The sequence below is a fragment of the Mercenaria mercenaria genome, chromosome 2, assembly GCF_021730395.1.
Source record: "Mercenaria mercenaria strain notata chromosome 2, MADL_Memer_1, whole genome shotgun sequence".
Lineage (NCBI taxonomy): Eukaryota > Metazoa > Mollusca > Bivalvia > Venerida > Veneridae > Mercenaria > Mercenaria mercenaria.
Window position 1 is genome coordinate 50,140,676 of NC_069362.1, and position 16,583 is coordinate 50,157,258.

The 16,583-nt window shown below is 36.7% G+C and overlaps 2 protein-coding genes across 2 annotated transcripts in view; one reads left to right on the forward strand and one right to left on the reverse strand.

Annotated features, from left to right (window-relative positions):
* LOC128555113 (target of rapamycin complex subunit lst8-like) overlaps nt 1–16,583 on the forward strand; it is a 494,046-nt gene that overhangs the window by 158,119 nt on the left and 319,344 nt on the right. The gene's annotated exons all lie outside the window — the stretch shown is intronic.
* Nucleotides 1–16,583, reverse strand: part of LOC123544129 (transformation/transcription domain-associated protein-like) — a 51,549-nt gene that overhangs the window by 25,335 nt on the left and 9,631 nt on the right. The window lies entirely within an intron of this gene.

A 16,583-nucleotide genomic window follows, 5' to 3' on the forward strand; every position in this document is an offset into this window, starting at 1 on the left:
CTCATATAACAAGTGACCCCCAGGGCAGGGCCTCTTTTCACCCCAGGGGCATAATTTGGGCAATCTTGTTAGAGATCCACTAGGAAATTCTACACACCAAATATCAAAGGCCTAGGCCTTGAACTTTCAGATAAGAAGATTATTTTTCCCTATAGACATGTCTATCTTAAATCTGGGACCCCAAGGGAAGGGCCTCTTTTCCCCCAACGCGCATAACTTGAACAATTTTGGTAGAGGAACACAAGGCAAAGCAACATACCAAATATCAAAAGCCTATGCCTTGCAGTTTCAGGCAAGTAGATTTTTGAAGTTTTTTCCTATATACCGTATAAGTACTTTTTTCTGCGGGAACTTTATTTTTGCGTTTTCTGCAGAAGACAATAAGACCGCAGATTTAAAATCCGCAGAAAATTTTCTTGACATGCCATGAAACGACGATACAAGCCACCATTATAATTCAGTTAAGTATAAGACAATGTCTGATAGTGTTATAAGCTTTTGTCCCACATGTAGCCGAATGCCGATGAAGCAAGTTGAAAATTTAGTAGTAACGGTAATATAATGAAACCGTTTTATTATTGTTTTGCTGTTTTATAATCCACAACAAAAAAACATCGGGCTGTCAATTTCAAATATCTTAAATAATGTGACAAACATAATCCATTTTATCCTTTGTGTCTATTGTCAACCGATCCGTCTGTTTACCTTTATTTGTATGGGACTTGAAAAAGGCGTGATTAAAAAAAATTATCATACCGTTACAATGCACAGATGAGAATATTTGGCATGATCGTATTCATAAAATGACTGTTTCTCCTTGCATTTAACTATTAACATTATGTGATGATGATGATGTTACATCAGTGTCCGTCAACTTCTATTTTTAAACCGGAAGCCAACATAACTGTCAAAATAACAACAAAATACGTATCTGTCTATTTGAAATTAATGAAACAACCGTAGAATACAGAACCACAGAAATAAATCCCATCAACGTGAGAAGGAAGACACCGCAGAAATAAGGTACGCAGAAATTTAATACCACCTCATTTTTGAAAAAATCGCAGAATATTAAGCCCGCAGAAATAAGTACTTATACGGTATTAAGTCTATGTAAAACTTGACACCCCCCTGGACAGGGCCTCTTTTCACCCCAAAGGCATAATTTGAAAAATTTTGGTAGAGGACCACAAGGCAATGCAACATACCAAATATCAAAAGCCTAGGCCTTGCAGTTTCAGACAAGAAGATTTTTAAAGTATGAAAAACTAAAGACCACCTGGGCAGGGCCTCTTTTCATCCCAGGATTATAATTTGGTAACTTTTAATAAAGGACCACATACCAATTACCAAAGGCCTAGGTCTAGACAAGAAGATTTTTAAAGTTTTCTCCTATATAAGTCTATGTAAAACTCGTGACCCCTGGGGCGGGGGTCTCTTTTCACCCCAGGTAAACAATTTGAACAATCTTTATAGAGGACCATTAGACTTTTCTTTTCGGTTGCCCTGGCAGCCAGAGTTCTGCATGAAATTCAATTCTTTGAACAATTTTGAAAGGGGGCCACCAAAGGATGCATTTGATTTGATGTTCATGTTTGAGTGTATGTGAAAACTATAGCCAGGTAGAGCAGGTGCCTGTATTATCGACAGTCTACAGTTATCGACAGTTCTGTTGATCTTAACTGATTTTTAAGTAAAAATAGCGTCATGGAAACCAAATAATATCAAAATGTACCAGAAAAATATTTTATGTGTTCGTTTCATCGTTTTTGAAAGCTGTGCGCCATATTTTTAACTGACCAGAGACAATTTCGTCAGGCACTGTTTGTTGTCGTTTCTAAAAATAGAAGTGCTTACGTCACGCAATAAGAGTACCGGTGTCCTAAATCTTGCTTCTGGAAATTTTCGTTGTAGTTTTGGCGGGTTATTTATGTTAAGGTAACTTGACACGGACAACCAAGATGGCGTCACGAAATTTGGGTTGGTCACATTTATTTACTGGTATAGACGATATGCTGCTACAGAGGTCTAAAGATGCATTTTAATCATTAATACACACATATACAATTGTAAAAATGCATTTAATTTATAAAACTATAAAATCAAATGTTCTGAAACTCACCATGAAAATTAGTCATTTTTTGTGCACATGTTGCAGAAAAGTTATAAATCCAAACTGAAAATAATTTATATCCTCCTATCTTTGAATATGTCCTTGAGGTGCTCCACCTATGAACAAAAGAACTTATGTATTGAGTTTTATACTATATGCTCTGGAATTTGGTTGGTAAATTATAAATTTCTATATTTGACACCCTAAAAAGTTGAAACTTGCCTGGTGTATGAGGGTCATTAAAAAAGTTCCAAGTACATGTAAGTATTTTTTGTTCTTATTTCTGAGACTTTACATCCTCACATATTTAGAGTTTTGAGTGCTGTGTTCATTTCTTAGTAATTCTACATTGTTTGTATTTTAATTCAATAAAACGTTTACACTCTTTTCAATCTGTGTCCTTGTTTAAATGTGCTGGCTACTGTTTGAATAACCCTCAATTTCAAAACTTCACTGACTTGCATGGAAATCTCATGGAAAGTGTGGGTCTTAGGCCATACTAAATTAATGTATGTTTAATGTAATTGATAAGTATATTTTCTTGATTTTTCTGTTGCCTCCCAAACAATATAGAGCCAGTTTGATGAGGATTTCTGCATTTGAACATGCAAGGGTCATAAAACACAATGTAATATACCCAAAATCATCTATGTTTGGGTTCACTTTCCGTTCATAGGACTGGGTGAGTTTTACGATAAACATATTTTTGGAATTGCATAGCCCCTTGTTCCTGAATTTATTTGCAACAAAATATTGAAATTTATATACCAAATTACAGAGCAAATAGCATAAAACTCAGAGGATAAGTTCTTTTGTTGATAGAAGGAGCACCTGGAGGACATATTCAAAGATATGAGGATATAAATTATTTTCAGTTTAGATATATAACTTTTTCGCAAAATGTGCACAAAAATTGACTAGTTTTCATGGTGAGTTTCAGAACATTTGATTTTATAATTTTATAAATTAAATGCATGTTTACAATTGTTTATGTGTGTATTAAATGATTAAAATGCATCTTTAGACCTCTGTAGCAGCATATCGTCTATATGAGTACATAATGTGACCAACCCCAATTTCGTGACGCCATCTTGGTTGTCCACGTAAAGTTACCTTAATTTGACCTAATGACGTATATTTGTAGGTTGCATAACACAAAATATTACATGCATCTATTGTGGGTGTCAAATTGGGGTGGGGGGTCGATAACTATCTCTGAATTTCAGTGATGTCTACAGTTATCAACATGGTCCCTAATAATATTTAAAAATGTTACAAAATGAATATTTGTCAAACCTCTTTTCTTATTTAAATTGAGTATACCAAAATGGTTCATGTATAGCATTAACCGGTAGATGCTTACAAACCACATTTTCCCTGAATTTAAATGTTATCTCAACATAACATGAGGTTTAAATATTCTCCCACATAAATGAGCACTGCCATCAAAATATTGAGGGATGGCTTCGCTGTCTTTGCTTGGCCAAGTTGTATACTGTGCCCTGCACAACTTAACAAGTAAAATGGCAGGCCGGGTACCGGAAGAGCCGAAACGACCTGGACAACCATCATTCTTGACACCCCGTGACCCACGGAGGAAAATCTGCTGTTCCGATACACAGACTTAATGGTGGAAATTGGTACACAGACAAATTCATCTATATGAATAAAAGCTACGTTTCCTTTTACGAGTTTTCAAGGAAATGAATATATCATAAATGGTAATTTTCCATTCCAAGATGCGCGACCTAATTCACTTATGGAACTAAAATATGTCTGTAGGACACAGGGTGTGCCCCCCCCCCCCCAATGGTACATTTGTCACAAATAAGGGGCAATAATTGAAATGTTTGCAGTCCTAATGGGGGTATAGCCTCAACAAACATTTTATGCAAAGGATTCATTATTCTAGGCCCTATACTGTTTGAGCTATGAGCATCACAAAAAAAATTCACTATTCTGGCTATTCCAAGGGCCATAACTCTGTAATAAGAGCTAAGATTCTCAAGAAGAATGCCAAGTGTGCAAGGTCACATCACGATAAAGAATCCAGCAAGGTTTCCTGAATTTACATCTAATACTTTTTGAGCTAGGCACATAATTAGGTGAAAAAGTGAATTTTTTTACTATTTCTGGGTCCATAACTTTAAACAAGAGGACCATGATGGTCCTGAATCGCTCACCTGTCCCCACATGAACTGAGTATGACGTCGTTTTTTTCTATTATTTGACATAGTAACCTAGTTTTTGAGCTCATGTGACCTAGTTCTGAACTTGACCTAGATATCATCAAGATAAAAATTCTGACCAATTTTCATGAAGATCCATTGAAAAATATGGCCTCTAGAGATGCCACAAGGTTTTTCTATTATTTGACCTAATGACCTAGCTTTTGAAGGCATGTGAGCCAGTTTTGCACTTGACCTAGATATCATCAATGTGAATACTCTCACCAATTTTCATGAAGATCTCATGAAAAATATGGCCTCCAGAGAGGTCACAATGTTTTTCTATTTTTAGACCTACTGATCTAGTTTTTTACCACACTTGACCCAGTTTCAAATTTGACTTAGATATCATCAAGATGAACATTCTGACCAATTTTCATGCAGATCCCATGAAAAATATGGCCTCTAAAGAGGTCACAAGGTTTTTCTATTATTTGACCTACTGACCTAGTTTTGGACTGCACGTGACCCAGTTTCGAATTTGACCTAGATATCATCAAGATGAACATTCTGACTAATTTTCATGCAGATCCCATGAAAAATATGACCTCTAGAGAGGTCACAAGGGTTTTATATCACTTGAGCTACTGACCTAGTTTTTGAACGCAGTTGACCCAGTTTCAAACTTGACCTAGGTATTATCAAGGCAAACATTCTGACCAATTTTCAGGAAGATCCATTGAAAAATATGGCCTCTAGGAAGGTCACAAGGATTTTCTATTTTTAGACCTACTGACCTAGTTTTGGACCGCATGTGACCCAGTTTCGAACTTGACCTAGATATCATCAAGATGAAGATTTTCACCAACTTTCATAAAGATCCCACGAAAAATGTGACCTCTAGAGTGGTCACAAGCAAAAGTTTATGCACGGACGACGGATGCTGCGCGATCACAAAAGCTCATCTTGTCACTATGTGACAGGTGAGCTAAAAAAAGGGGGTGGAGCCAGCCAAAAAAATTAGAGGTGTGCAAGTTTATAGGGAATCGATTTTAGCGATTTTCGTCGCGAAGCGACGAAAATCGGGATCGAATCCCACTACGGTAACATACGAGGGTATCCAAACAACACATACTATCCAAATAAAAAAATATGGAGTTCCGGTTTAGACCATGGGCGTGCGACGATCCCGATGAAATTCGGGATATCACGGTCTTCGTTAATGTTAATAAGCGTCCGTCAGATCAGTAGGCGAAACGCAATATCCGCACAATAAGATGTCTGCGACTCGAAAGAATATTCAAAGTAAGCTGTTAATTTTGTTGCGTCAGAAGCTAATCAGCCGGTAACGTGACTACACTGATATAAATTTGTGATACAAACATGCTTTATTCAATACTGATTTAGCATTTTTAAAACGGCGACCATTTGAACATTTTTATATTTAGAGTGAGAGTGGATACACGTTACTGGCGCCGACATTTTGAAAATTTGAGGAAACAAAAACATTCTCCAACGAGTTCTTCAGCTCGGGGAATGAGAGAATAGATTCACCTTTGTGTCGCTTTTCAGATCGTTTTAAAATTCCTTTCCGGTACTTAGTTTCTTTGAACTTCTTTGTTACTAATTAAGCCTATATTGAATTTTTAAAATTAAAAATCCGTGATTTTACTTGCAGGCATGACTGATTAATGGAATATTTTACTTTTATATAGAATATGGATGGCACTCCATTACAGCATGTGAAATGGTTGGACCTGTTGACATTTTTAGAAACGTGAGTAACTAACTTTCCATTGTATAATAATAATGTAAACAAACACCACACCCCATAAAAAGCATAGAAATTCCTTTTTTTTTTACATTTTTATTTATTCATCAATTTGAAATGGGCCTTTTAGATTATTATTTCTTAAGGCTCACTGCATGTATACACAGATATTAAGTTGAGCTTATGATTCTGCCGATAAGCTGTGCTCGGCCTAAATATAGCATTATAATTTATAGGGAATTGGATCGGCTTATAGAAAAAAATATAGATTTTAAACAGGCTGGTAACAATGCCCGATCGGGCTTCGACATAAACAACAAAAATTTTTTATGAAAAATAGTAAAAGATATTTCTTTCAACTTGGTTCATCTGTTCATGAATATGACACAAATTAAAATAAAAATAATTTGGGTTGCCTTCAGTTTTGGTAGAATTATTTCCCCTTTTCAGATTTTATGACGCATATTTTTGAAGTCCAAAAAATTATGTGTTAATGCATTACATTATGCTATTGGTGTTTGTTTCGTATATTCCACACTTATTTGACACCGTGCAAATTGTCAACAGTTGAGATAGTGTTGATAAGCGCAACTTGGCGCAGACATGCAATTCGGCTCGATCTTTCTTTCGATATATGTAATACTGTTTACATGTCGTACTGATACAACCACATTTTAAAGTAAATTCGTATTGATACATCCACATTTTAAAATAAAGTCATATCTGATCCCAAACAAGTTCGTAATTACAAAAATACAGCCCTTATCTGGAGTTCTGAAGCATGCTCGATTAGTTTGTCAGAATTATAAAGGGAATTGAATTCAAACTGTTCCATAAATGCAAGAGTTTAAGAGTTAGTCAGAACCATAATCATGCAGAAGATGTAATTACTTTCACAAATCACAGGGCTCAAGTTTTGGACTCGCTAAATGCAAGTCAATTTCATGGAATGCAAGTTAAGATAAAAATTTCACACAATTTAATTTGTAAATACAAATAATTGTCAAAATTGTTGCGGTTTTTGTAATGTTTGTAGATTCGCTTTCATTTGAGGATAACAGAAAACACAACATCTTTTTTGGTTAGCCATTTTTTGTTGAATGGATTACTGATTTAAAAGAAATGTAGAGGTCTATCTTATAATTAAATCTAGAACGCAGGCTATCTTACTAATTCGTACATGTATACAGTTGAATCGGTATTTAAATATTAGGTACGAAAATTTGCCTTGCCGTAGTGTTCAGCCAGTAGTTAAGTTACACCATCAATGATGCTTCCGAATTACTTTGAAGGTCATTTGAGTTAAACGCAAAAAATTGTACATCAAGGAAAACCGTGCAACAATATTGATGTTCTTGCATGATTTTTTAGGATATTCAACATTCTTAATTGAAAGTCTAAATTTGCAAGTAGATTTCAGATTAAGCAACAAGAAAAAAAAGCTACATGCTAAAATTTGCAGTACGTTGGTCAAACAATTAAATTTGAGCTCTGCAAATGCAAACTGAAGCCGCTCACATTACTTTTTGGTCCGAGCATTCAGTTTCCTGTTCTCCTAGGAATCCCCAGTCGAGCAGGGTCCCAAACAATATGATGAAGTATTTTGAGGGTATGAGCTAGACCAGTTGTTTTTACGGTTCAAAATTCAGCTTTAAGTTCGGGCATGTGAAATTGGTGTCAGGCTTGGAAAATTTTCTATCTGGTTGCCAGCATGGTTAGTTGAAATCTGATTTTTTGTACACTGCACACATACTCAAATACGTTTAAAGTTACACGTTTATGAATCATGACAGCCCAGATACCAATAAACAATTGTAGCATTTGTCAGCTCCTGTGTTCATACTAAACTGAGGAAGGCATAAGAGATTCTTCTAGCTGCTTTACCATTCTTTTTTTTTGCCTTTTCATGATACCGAGCAAAGTGAAGGTCATAGACCACCAAGTCAAAAAGGTACCTGGAATTCACTGGGTTAAAGAATTGTTTATACCTGTCAAGACACACGCATTGCGTGTGTGCCACACGCATTTCAGCCTTAGATCACGCTCACATGCCTACTATTCAAGGTCACACGCATGTTAAAGAAATAAAGCAATCAATTGTTTTTTTCGTAGAAAATTATTGAATCAAACATGCAAGGTGACGTTGACACAGTGTTTTATACCGTATAATACAGCTTTTACATTCACCGTTGCAACCTGTTATTTCTACCGCATGAATAAACATCACAAAAAGTAAACATGGAGGAGACTATTCAAAACCAGATCTATTGTGTGTTAAAAGTCTAAACTTTCTATGTGAGGAGGCGTTTTCCTCGGCATTTAAGGATCATCGCCCTCCAGACCCTCACGAGGGAAACCTTCCCTTCGAACTCCGACCACCACTCGTGGCCTTTGTGGAGCCTTGACAGCTATGAATGTTTGGCTGTTCTGGCTGGTCAGTCGTGTAAACAAACCTACTCATACAGTGACTTCTTTTTTCAAAACTGAAATTTTTAACCGCATTAACTTCGTTTCATTATACATTTGACAAAATTTGCTACCGTTTTATTTTCATTAAAAAAAGTTTATTTAACAAATTTATCTCGCCATGCCAATGATATAATTGGGGTCATCTTATTGGCATGAAAATTGATAAACGGCAAAAAGGATGTTAGCTCTTAGACCTTTGAAATTTCAAAACAGCTGGTTGTCCATGTTTTCTTAATTTGCTCACCTTTCACTATTTTCAGGCATCTTGGTCTATTATACAGAGTATTGTTGTTCAGCTCCAAAGTGCTTGTTGACAGACTGAAACCACTTGCTTGCGGCTCATAAGGTATTTCTATCTTTCTGTTTCTTTTAATATTATATAGTTGCAGCTGTGCACCATGGGAAGCAGTTTCAGTCATTCAAAAGGCATGATATACTGTATACAAATTAGTATTTGTGTGAACAGATTTTTGCGATTGAGTCGGTGCATAGAATCAAATACCATTAGGCGTAAAAAAAATGTCTGTTTCCTGCATCCTGACCTACCATAAATTTTTGGCCCGACCCTAAATGGACGGTCTGTCCGCCTTTGTCTTTGAGAACATTTTTTTCAACTTTTTGACAAAAAGTTGCAAAACTGCACTTTTTATGCTTTAAACATGGACAGTGATGTTATAAATGAACTTACTGATGCTCTAGAGGCATAACCCCCCTATTTGTATTCATTTTTTGACACAAAAATAATTTCCAAAAAGTCTCCCTAAAAATAATTTTAAAAATTCCAAGGAAAAAGTTTTTCTGACCTACCTACCCTAATTTTTTTTAGCATGTTACCGGCAACAAAATTTTTTTAGTCCTTAGTAAAGACTCCCATTTCATTTTCTTGATGATAAAGCATTTCTGGACAAAACCATAAAATTTAATACATGTATGCAAATTTAAACAATTATTAGCTCGATCACCTGTCACAGGGTGACAACATGAGTTGATGTCTGTCATGGTGCCAACAATTTGTAAAAATCTTCTTCAGAACCACTGGGCAGATTTACACCAAACTTCACAGAATGATCATGGGGTGGTCCTCTTTCAAAATTTCCCAAAGAATTTAATTCCATATAGAACTCACCGAAAAGAAAAACTTTCAAAATGATTTCTTGTCAGAAATTGTTAGCCGGCAGGGCATTTCATCCTTATATGACAGAGGTCTATATTCGGCCACTTCCCAATCCAAAAATATTGCATTTTTTCCCCAACATCCCAAAATGCAAGGTAACATTTCCCAAAAATCACATCAACAAATGGTTTAATTTTATTTACATTTTAGTGTTATCGCAGGAAGCGGTTTTCAGATATTGATTTTTTAGCTCACCTGTCACAAAGTGACAAGGTGAGCTTTTGTGATAGCGCGGCATCCGTCGTCCGTCCGTGCGTCGGTAAACTTTTGCTTGTGACCACTCTATAGGTCACATTTTTCATGGGATCTTTATGAAAGTTGGTTGGGGTCTCTTTTTATCAATTTACAATATTTGATTTCTGTTTTACAGGTTCACTTCTTGAGAGCAGGCAGCTACAAAATGGAAGGTCAACAAATCCAGTATACTTGAAAAGCAAGAAAGAAACACCAAAAAATATAAAAAGACAGAAGAACAAGGGAACTTTAATAAAAAAAAAACTTTTAAGGATAGGAATTCAGGATTTATTTAGAAACTAAATATATTTTGAGAAGAGCAGTGTTTGACTAAGCTCTGTTACTTTAAGAGATAATGTGATTATCACATTGGTTTTGTTATTGTCGAGCCCACTTGCGGAAGCGAAGACATAGTTGTTTAAATGTCTATTCGGTGTATGTGCGTGCGTCCGGATTTGTTTGTCCGGACCATAATTTGGACATGCATGGAGCAATCTTGTTTATATATGGTATGAATGTTAACCTCAGTGAGATGGAGTGTCATGCGCAAGCCCTAGGTTCCTATTTCAAAGGTCAAGATCACACTTACAGGTCAAAGGTCAAATTCAAAAATGACTTTGTCCGGAGCATTTCTTTTCATGCATGGAGGGATTTTGATGTAACTTGGCACAATTGTTCACCATCATGAGATGGAGTGTCCTGCGCAAGAACCAGGTCCCTAGGTCTAAGGTCAAGGTCACACTTAGAGGGCAAAGGATACAAGAATGACAACTTTGTCTGGAGCATTTCTTCTTCAAGCAAGGAGGACTTTGATGTAACTTTGCACAAATGTTCACCACCATGAGACGGAGTGTCCCTGCGGAAGAACCAGGTCTAAGGTCAAGGTCACACTTAGAGGTCAAAAGTCAGATACAAGAATGACTTTGTCTGGAGCATTTCTTTTTGATGCATAGAGGGATTTTGATGTAACTTGGCACAATTGTTCATCATCATGCGACGGAGTGTTATGCATAAGATCCTAGAATTACTTCCCTTTGTTGTTACTATAAATAGCTTACATTTGTAACTTAATTATTACTGGTCGTAGGGAAAAATCAAGACCACTTTTCTGTAGTACAACATGCATGTTACATCCAATTTTTAGGTGTATTTTGTGTGAATTTTTTTTTAAATTTTTTTTCTTTTTAATTTTACGTTCCTTTGTTGTTACTGTAAATAACTTATATTGTAACTTTTTGCAATCTCTTTTATTTGGCATAAATGTTTGCCTCAATGAGACAAGGAGTGTCATGCACAACTCCCAGTCCTTTTGACAGCTGGCGGGCTTGACATATTGCCCGTGGGCATCTAGTTCTCATATTTTTCATGAGATTTTAAAGAGGATGTTCTGTTATACCCCCATGTAGTAAGCTTGTCTGTCTTTCAGTCAGTAGGTTTTCATGGCTTCCAGATGATAACTCATGAAAAGCTTGACCGATTTAAATATGTTTCGAGTCAAGTTCGACTTTGGGGTCATAGGTCAAAGGTCAAGATAACTTGCAAACGCTTTGGCCTGGGATCATAGCTTTTGTAACACAGGTGTAACATGATAAAATACAGGTTGTTTGAATTTGAGGTCAATAGAAACAAAGGTCAAGGTCACACTGATTTTGAACAGTTGAACCGTTTCCGAATGATAACTTGAGACCTTGAGCCTAGGATGATAAAGTTTGGTAAAACAGGTGTCACATCATGAAATACAGGTCAAGTTTTACTTTGAGGTCCGTAGGTCAAGGTCACAATAAGGCAAAACAGTGAAATGTTTTTCAGATTATAACTTGAGAATGCTTGAGCCTAGGATCATGAAAACTGGTAGGGAGGTTGATTATGACCAGCAGGTGACTCCTAATGATGTTTAGGTCACAGGTCAAGGTCACACTGACCCGGTTATTTAAAATGATGCACGGAGAGGCACCTGGAGTATTCCTCCACAATTAAAACTGGAAAGTCGCCATATGACCTATCCTGTGTCGGTGTGATGTTAACTTCAACAAAATAAATAACGGTTCTTTAAAACGGTTTTTGGACAATAACTTCAGGATGCTTGGGATGAAAACACAAAATTTAGTACAAGGTTGTCTTGACCAGCAGATTACCTGTATTGATTTAGAGTTCCAAAGGTCAGGATGATCCGAACATTTAAACCTTTTCCATACAACAACTTGAGAACACATGGGTGAGGATCATGAAACTATGGAGATTGAATTTGAGGTCATTAGTAATAGCTCAAGAAAATGCTGCTTTGTTATGTTAATTGGCTTAGTTCTTTGATAAGGCCATATTGTGGGGGTATAATTCGTCACTCCTGTGACAACTCTAGCATTTAGCTCACCTGAGCACAAAGTGCTCAAGGTGAGCTTTTGAGATCGCCGTGTCCGTCCGTCGTCAACAATTTGACTGTTAACACTCTAGAGGTCACAATTTTGACTTAATCTTTATGAAACTTGGTCAGAATGTTACCCTCAATAAAATCTTGGACACATTTGATGTTGGGTCATCTTGAAACTAGGTCACCAAGTCAAATCAAAGGAAAAGCTTGTTAACACTGTAAAGTCACATTTAAGACTATATCTTCATGAAACTTGGTCAGAATATTAATATTAATGATCCATAGATCAGATTCAAATCTGGGTCAAGTGGGGTCAAAAACTAGTCACCAGGTCCCAAAACAAGGGAAAAGCTTGTTAACACTCTAAGAGGTCACAATTTTGGCCCAGTTTTAATGAAACTTGGTCAAAATGTTACCCTCAATAAAATATTGGACAAGTTTGATATTGGGTTGTCTAGGGTCAAAAACTAGGTACATGTAACAAGGTCAAATCAAAGGAAAGCTTGTTAACACTGTATGGCCACATTTATGACCATATCTTAATGAAAATTTGTCAGAATTTAATCTTGATGACTAAAGGCCAAGTTAAATCTAGGTCAGGTGGGATTAAAGACTAGGTCGCTAGGTCAAATCAAAGGAACAGCTTGTTTAACAAATCCAGAGGCCACATTTATGACTGCATCTTCATGAAACTTAATCAGAATGTTAATCTTGATGATCATCAGTCAAGTTTGAATCTGGTCATGTGGGGTCAAAAACTAGGTCACCAAGTCAAATCAAAGGAAAAGCTAGTTAACTCTTTAGAGGCTACATTTATGTTCATATCTTAATGTAACTTGGTCAGAATGTTGTTCTTGATGATCTTTATGTCAATATGCCTGGTGAGCGATACAGGGCCATCATGGCCCTCTTGTTTATTTGTTCTTGTTGTAAGAGAAATTGTACATTTTAGAATACAGATTACAACAAGTCCCCATTTTCTTTATTTTGACAATACTTATTTCAAAGCCTGACAAAGCATCCAGTAACTGTTATTAAAAGTTGTTATTCACATTCAGCTATATTTCATGTATGGATAAAACAAATTATGTGATCTGTGATCATTATAAATGTGTATACAGATAAAACTTAAACATGTGAACAGTTTATTCAATAAATAAAGTGTAATGCAAGTCTTTGTGATGTGAATATAAAAGCAAAATTAGGATTTGTTTTACAAGTAATTTCAGAATTACAATTAACACAAATAGAAAAAACCAAGCCTGCACAAGAAAGCTAATATGTCTCCCTAGAGTAGACTGAGCTCTTAACCTGCCGTGGTGCAAATAGATTGTTTATGTGTGTCTGTTTAGTCTTGTTTTGTTTGTTTGTTTGTTTTGGGTTTAACGCCGTTTTTCAACAGTATTTCAGTCATGTAACGGCGGGCAGTTAACCTAACCAGTATTCCTGGATTCTGAACCAGTACAAACCTGTTCTCCGCAAGTAACTGCCAACTTCCCCACATGATTAATCAGAGGTGGAGGACTAATGATTTCAGACACAATGTCGTTTATCAAACAGTCACGGAGAACATACGCCCCGCCCGAGTATCGAACTCGCGACCCCGAGATCCGTAGACCAACGCTCTTACCTACTGAGCTAAACGGGCGGGCTCTGTTAAGTCTTGTTAACAGTGAGTTGCAATCTAGTAACTTTTAAGTTTGTATGATTTTTAGCTCACCTGAGCTCAGTGTGAGCTGTTGTGATCACCTTAAGTCTGTCATTGTGCTTCTCAACAATTTGCCTGTTATTAAACACCCTAGTAGACAGTTTTTATACGCCCGTTTGAAAAACGGGATGTATTATGGGAACGCCCCTGGCGGGCGGATGGGCAGGCGGGCGGCGTCCACAGACCTTGTCCGGAGCATATCTTCTACATGCATGGAGGGATTTTGATGAAACTTGGCACAGTTGTTCACCATCATGAGACGGAGTGTCATGCGCAAGAACCAGGTTCCTAGGTCTAAGGTCAAGGTCACACTTAGAGGTCAAAGGTCAAATTCAAGTATGACTTTGTCCGGAGCATATCTTCTTCATGCATAGAGGGATTTTGATGAAAGCTGGCACAATTGTTTATCATCATGAGACGGAGTGTCACGCGCAAGAACCAGGTCCCTAGGTCTAAGGTCAAGGTCACACTTAGAGGTCAAAGGATACAAGAATGAAAACTTTGTCCGGAGCATATCTTCTTCATGCATAGAGGGATTTTGATGAAAGTTGGCACAATTGTTCATCATCATGAGACGGAGTGTCATGCGCAAGAACCAGGCCCCTAGGTCTAAGGTCAAGGTCACACTTAGAGGTCAAAGGATACAAGAATGAAAACTTTGTCCGGAGCATTTCTTCTTCATGCATGGAGGGATTTTGATATAACTTGGCACAAATGTTCACCACCACAAGACGGAGTGTCATGCGCAAGAACCAGGTCCCTAGTCTAAGGTCAAGGTCACACTTAGAGGCCAAAGGTCAGATACAAGAATGACTGTCCGAAGCATTTCTTCTTCATGCATAGAGGATTTTGATGTAACTTGGCACAATTATACACCATCATGAGACGAAGTGTCATGCGCAGTTCCCTTCTTTAGAATTACTACCCCTTTTTTGTTACTATAAATAGCTTATATTTTAACTTTTTCATTACTAGACGTAGGGAAAAAAACGAGACCACTTTTCTGTAGTACAACATGCATGTTACATCCAATTTTGAGGTGTATTTTGACCAATCTCTACTGGTAAGGATTTTTGTGTGGACTTACAATTTTTTTTTTTTAATTTTTTTTTTTTTTTTTTTTAAAGATTAACTTCCCTTAGTTGTTACTATAAATAACTTATATTGTAACTTTTTTATAATTGACCGTAGGGAAAAACCAAGACCACTTTTCTGTGGTACAACATAGTTGTTACTTTCTAATTTTAGGTGTATTTTAAGGTATCTCTACCTGGTAAGGAGTTTTTTTGTGGACTTAGAAAAACAAAAGAATTACAATGATTACTAAACAACCATAAAATTAAAATTACATCTGCAAATACAGGTGCTAGAGTAAAGAAATTTGCTGTGACGGGCGTATATTGTGACATTCTGGCACTCTTGTTTTAAATGTTAAAGGAATGAGTTGAAGTCTGATCGATTCCCGATTCAGGCAGTGCCTTATTTCATATTATCATGATAAAGACTTATACAAGTTTTCAACCATTTACATTAAATACTTTTTGAGCGAGGTGCATCACAAGGTGAAAATGTACATTTTTGACTATTTCAGGGGCCATAACTCTGAAAATAGGGGGCAAATCTAAATGAAAAATAGGAGGTACGCAAGTTCATATCATTAAGACTCCTGCAAGGTTTCATGAATCTATATGAAATGCTTTTTCAGCTAGACGTGTCACAAGGTGACAATGTGCATTTTTGACTATTTCAGGGGCCATAACTTTGAAAATAGGGGGCGAAGCCAGATGAAATATAGGAGATGCGCAAGTTTATATCATGATTAAGACTCATGCAAGGTTTCATGAATCTATATCAAATACTTTTTGAGCTAGGCATGTCACAAGGTGAAAATGTGCATTTCTGACTATTTCAGGGGCCATAACTCTGAAATAGGGGGCAGAGGCAGATGAAAAATAGGAAGTGCGCAACTTCATATCATGATTAAGACTCATGCAAGGTTTCATGAATCTATATCAAATACTTTTTGAGCTAGGCATGTCACAAGGTCAAAAATGTGCATTTTTTACTATTTCAGGGGCCATAACTCTGAAAATAGGGGGCAGAGCCTAATGAAAGATAGGAGGTGGGCAAGTTCATATCATGATAAAGGCTCATGCAAGGTTTCATGAATCTATATCAAATACTTTTTGAGCTAGGTGTGTCACAATGTAAAAATGTGCATTTTTGACTATTTCAGGGGCCATAACTCTGAAAATAGGGGGCAGAGCCTAATGAAAGATAGGAGGTGCGCAAGTTCATATCATGATAAAGGCTCATGCAAGGTTTCATCAATTTATATCAAATACTTTTTGAGCTAGGCATGTCACAAGGTGAAAATGTGCATTTTTGACTATTTCAGGGGCCATAACTCTGAAAATAGGGGGCAAAGCCAGATGAAAAATCAGAGGTGCGCAAGTTCATATCATGACCAAGACTCATGCAAGGTTTCATGAATCTATATGCAAGGTTTCATGAATCTATATCAAATACTTTTTGAGCTAGGCGTGTCACATTTTTTACTATTTCAGAGGCCATAACT